At 37.3% G+C, this 5264-nt stretch overlaps 1 protein-coding gene across 1 annotated transcript in view; it reads left to right on the top strand.

Annotated features, from left to right (window-relative positions):
* Nucleotides 1–5264, top strand: part of LOC106876126 (G protein-coupled receptor kinase 5) — a 383600-nt gene that overhangs the window by 343597 nt on the left and 34739 nt on the right. The window lies entirely within an intron of this gene.

Raw genomic sequence — 5264 nt, 5'->3', positions numbered from 1 at the left:
GGGGGTGGTGGTGCTGGTGGTTCCTGTGGTTATAACGGTAGCAGTGCTTTTTGTTGTTGTTGTTTTGGTGGTGGTGCTGGTGATGGTGATGGTGGCATTGGTGGAAGTTTCTGTGGTGTCAGGTTAGTGATAGAGTTGGTGGTATGTTATAGTGCTCAGTGGTTGCAGTGGTGGTGCCAGTAGTATTAGCAGTAGTGGAATCAGTGGAGATGATGGTAATAGTAATGGTGGTGGTGGTGGTGGTAGAGGAAGAGGAAGAGGATAGGTGAACCTCAAGAATATTTACCGTTTCAAATTGTCTGTTCAGCAGTGATTATGTAAAAAGCAATAAACTTGCGCATGTGTGTGTGTGTCTGTATATATGTGATTGTGAGGCTACGTGCATTTGCCTGTGGTTGTGTGTATATAAAGTTTAATCTATACATGTGTGCATGGTGTGACATTTATTACATATGTCAAGTTACACCTCACTGCACACACACACACACACACATATGCATATACATACTCACTGCACATACATACTCACATACACACAAGCACATGTATATACACAAAAGTTAAATGATACATATATCTGCATATAAAAGGCATGTATGTGCATACACACATGCACATACACACACACACACACACACACACACAGATGCTAAATAATGATGGTACATATATATACACACATGCGCATATAAATACATGTATGTGGATATATGTATACACACATACATGCACACATATACTTATGTATACGCATACTGATACATACATGCATACCCATGCACACACACACACAAGCACATGTACCTACATAACACATGCACACTGTCTCAGAATATGTTGATAATGTGATTAAATGAAAGTCAGAAGTTATCAGAGAAGCAGAGAAAATAATAAATTTCTCATTTATTGCATTGCTGCAAAAATACATGAAACATCAAAACATACAGTTTTTGTAGAAATCAATAACCAGTCCAAACACGGTTCTTCCCCTCTTAGCAGCTACTTCTGGGGTGAAGGACACAGAGCTTGTAGTGCCTTGTTGCTCTATCACCAAATATAGTTTATTGCCAAGAAACAGTGGGTCATAAAATGGAGAATTTGATCATGCAGTTAAGCGCACAGAAACACATATATATATATATCTATATACATACACTCACATGTGTTTCTCTGTGTGTTTATGTATGTTTACAGGGTGGTTATGTATGTATATATATATATATATATATATATATATATATATATATATATATATATATGATCCAATATATATAGCATTATATGTCCATTGTGGCTGATCTTACCAATTGGTTTTGCACAAGGAATACAACAGAGTGTTAGGTAACAATCTGATTATATAACCTTACACTCATTAGAGTTAGCTGCTATGGAAAGGAATGTCACTATATTCCCTTCCATATCAGCTAACTCTGATGAGCATAAGGTTATATAATTGGATTGTTACCTAACTTCCATTGTATTCTTTGCACAAAACCAATTAATAAGATCAGCACTGATGGATATATAATGCTATATATTTCGGATAATATACCCACTCTATTGACAGATATACAAGTGCATCTCTTCCCTGACTTATGGTCTCTTAGACGAATCATGCATGTACATATATATATATATATATATATATATATATATATAACATCATCGTTTAGTGTACATGTTCTATGCTGGCATGGGTTGGTCGGTTTAACAGGAACCAATGTGTCTCTTGAACTCTGCTGTGTATGTGCACTAAGTTTTAATGTTCTAGCTTACTTCCACTGTTTACAGCAGTGCTTGGAAGGAACGTGTGTAGTGTATGATCATTGCATTGACCATGAGAGAGAAAGTTGAGCAGAGAATCTGCATCATATTTTGCCAAAAGCTTGGCAATACAACACAATCAAGATCTTGTGCAGATGAAACCCGAGTGTCTTTTTGGTCAGCTGAAAGCAGTTTTGGCACAAAGTTGGCAGGCTCGCATCTCCTACCTAAATCTTCAGTGATAATGGACTGAACTGAACCGTAACTAATCTGCACAACCTCTGATAACTCACGGATGGTCATTCGACGATTTTTCCTCACAGCTGCATGCACATCTGTGATGTTTTTCTCAGTTCTGCTGGTTGTAGCTCTCCCAGAACGTTCATCAATATCAACATTTTTTGGCCATCTTGGAAATGTCTGAACCACTCATACACTTGTGTGCAGCTCATACCCTCCTCACCATACACTTTCTGCAACTTTACGTAAGCCTCTGACAACTTTCTCTGTTATGGTCAATGCAACCATTACACGCTACACACCTTCCTTCCAAGCACTGCTGTTAACAGCAGAAGTGGGCTAGAACATTAAAACTTAGTTTGCATGCAGAGCAGAGTTCAAGGTCAGTCTGTGCCAAGCGGCTTCACTCTGTGTGCGTTAGCTAGTTGCTATGGCAACATTCTGGATACTTATTGATCAGACCTCATACATACATATATACATACACTCACATATACATGTATAATGAGTTTTAGTCATAAACATAGTGACAGTGACTTTAAATACAATTTCACAGTACCAGTTAATATAGGGCAAGCAATTACTGATAAAAGTATGATGATAGTTGAAATGATCAGTTAGTCAATCCTCCTTTTCTTGTCCCAATTGTGATTGTGTAGACATGACAGACGTTTGCAACAGTCTTACTATGTGTATCTACCTGTGCTGCATATCTATTTGCCCATTGTTCATTTTATCATAGAATTAAAAGTTTCAGGATTTTGATTAATGAAAGTTCACAGGTTGACTGTTACATTTTATTGAAAATTTTTTTAACATACACATTAGGGGTGCTGAAAAGTTCCTGGGTTTATGGGTATTATGAAAGGCCTGGTTGGAGACCCAACCTTCCAAGTCCTCTTACAGGGTTTAGAAAAACAGGACTGTTGCAATAAAAGTGTGAATCTGAGAGGGGAATGTGTTTAGTAAAATTATAATTAACGGTTCCTCCTGTATTTTCTTTTAGCCCCAACCAGGAACTTTGCAGCAACCCCTCATATTTGCAATTCAAAATGGCCACCCTTAGCTTTCACCACAGCCTGTAATCTTTTCTCAACTGATTATGGGTAAATTATTATGTTAAAATAATGGGCAAATATATATGCTGCATCCTGTAATGAGTTTAATTAATTTATTAATGCAGTGACAGCTAGAATCTATGGATGTACTCTATAGTAAAGTTTAGTATAAGAAGTTAGTATTACTGGCACCTGAAGAGTTCAAGAATCATGGATACAGCTGCCCCTGTATCTTCAACAGCCACATAACCATTAGCAACAGACTTTCATTTGCACCATCTCAAAGATTCTCTCCTTATGTTCTTCAATATTCTTTCTTTTTTGTACATCCTCTGCTCCTAGTTCCATTGTGCTTGTGACCATTTTCATAGAAAAGTTTATGGTAAGATTTGGAGTTGTTAGATTCTAAATCTTTACCTTGTGTCACTACTTTTGCCATTGTCACCAAAGTGAGATGGTTAGCAACACATGCAATATGGCACACACACACACACACACACATATATATATATAACTACATATATATATTTGTTGCTAATGTTGTCACAGGCTTTCACTGACATAATTTTCTTTAAATAAAATAGCCAATGTGAAACTTGAAGAAATATTACTATGCAACTTTCCTTAGCATCTGAGTCAGTTTTTTAAAGAATTTTCTTTTCTTTTTCTTATGAAGTTATTTACTTGGAATTCAACCATATGGAAATGATAAAACTCCTTGAGTCTTCAATCTTGTTCTAATTAAACAATCATTGGCTAAGCTCTAGTAACTTTTGGCAGGCCTGAAGTAAAAATAAAACAATGACAACAACACTGTTGTCACAGAATGCTACCTTATCTGTTAGTGCTTAGCATAGATTGTTACCATTATTTGGCAGCAGCGAGTTTAGAGAATTTGGTGAGGATTATTTTTTCTCCTCTAAATGACAATGTTTTGCTAAATTATTCAAGTCACATTTAAATATATAGATGTATTACTTTTCTTTTTTTACATAATTATTTCAAATAGCCAACATGTTTAGCATCAACCTGGCTGTCTGAGACCACCCATAATAAAAGCCTTCCTGTTTTGAAGGCAGGGAAGTGCAGTCATTTGAGCATCAAGTGGAATGCCTTGTGGTATTTCTTCCAACACTTTTTGCTCTGAGTTCAAATCCTGCTAAGGTCAACTTTGAATTTTATCCCTTCAGGAGTCAGTAAAAAAGGGTACCATTCCAGAGTGGTGGCTTGACATAACTGTAAGAACATTGGATTTGATACCTTGAGGTATTTGCTATGGATCTGAGTTCAAATCCCACCTTGGTCTATTTGGGTGGTGATATATACTAATATACACCAGAATAAATGAAGTTTACAAATACTTTACTAAATCCCTACCAAAATCTTGATTTCATTGAAAATTAATTGAAGTCTGGTACTTATTCCATTGGCCTCTTTTGCTGAACTGCTAAAAGCTAGGGGGATGTAAACAAACCAACACCAATTATCAAAGTGCAGTAGTGGGAGGGACAGAAAGACACACACAGATAGATAGATAGATATACAGAGAAATAGATATCTACATGACAGGCTTCCACACAGTTTCCATCTATCAAATTCACTCACAAAGCATTGATCAGCCTGAGGTTGTAGTAGAAGACACTTACCTAAGGTGCCATGCAGTGGGATTGAATACATCACAAGCAGAAGTTTGTCAGTACATTATAAATATATTCACAAAAGGGTTAATTAACTCTTCCTCACCACACCCTTACATATATGTGTGTGTGTGTGTATATATATATATATATATATATATATATATATACATGTGTGGAGGCGCACTGGCCCAGTGGTTAGAGCAGCGGACTTGCAATCATAGGATCACCGTTTCGATTCCCAGACCGGGCGTTGTGTTTATTGAGCGAAAACACCTAAAGCTCCACGAGGCTCCGGCAGGGGATGGTGGTGAACCCTGCTGTACTTTTTCACCACAACTTTCTCTCACTCTTACTTCTTGTTTCTGTTGTGCCTGTAATTCAAAGGGTCAGCCTTGTCACACTGTGTCACGCTGAATATCCCCAAGAACTACGTTAAGAGTACACGTGTCTGTGGTGTGCTCAGCCACTTGCACATTAATTTCACAAGCAGGCTGTTCCGTTGATCAGATCAACTGGAACCCGCGACGTAGTAAGCGATGGAGTGCCAACAACAATATATATA

The sequence above is a fragment of the Octopus bimaculoides genome, chromosome 8 (assembly GCF_001194135.2).
Source record: "Octopus bimaculoides isolate UCB-OBI-ISO-001 chromosome 8, ASM119413v2, whole genome shotgun sequence".
Lineage (NCBI taxonomy): Eukaryota > Metazoa > Mollusca > Cephalopoda > Octopoda > Octopodidae > Octopus > Octopus bimaculoides.
Note: the sequence above shows the minus strand (reverse complement) of the source record. Positions and strands in the feature narration are given on the sequence as shown.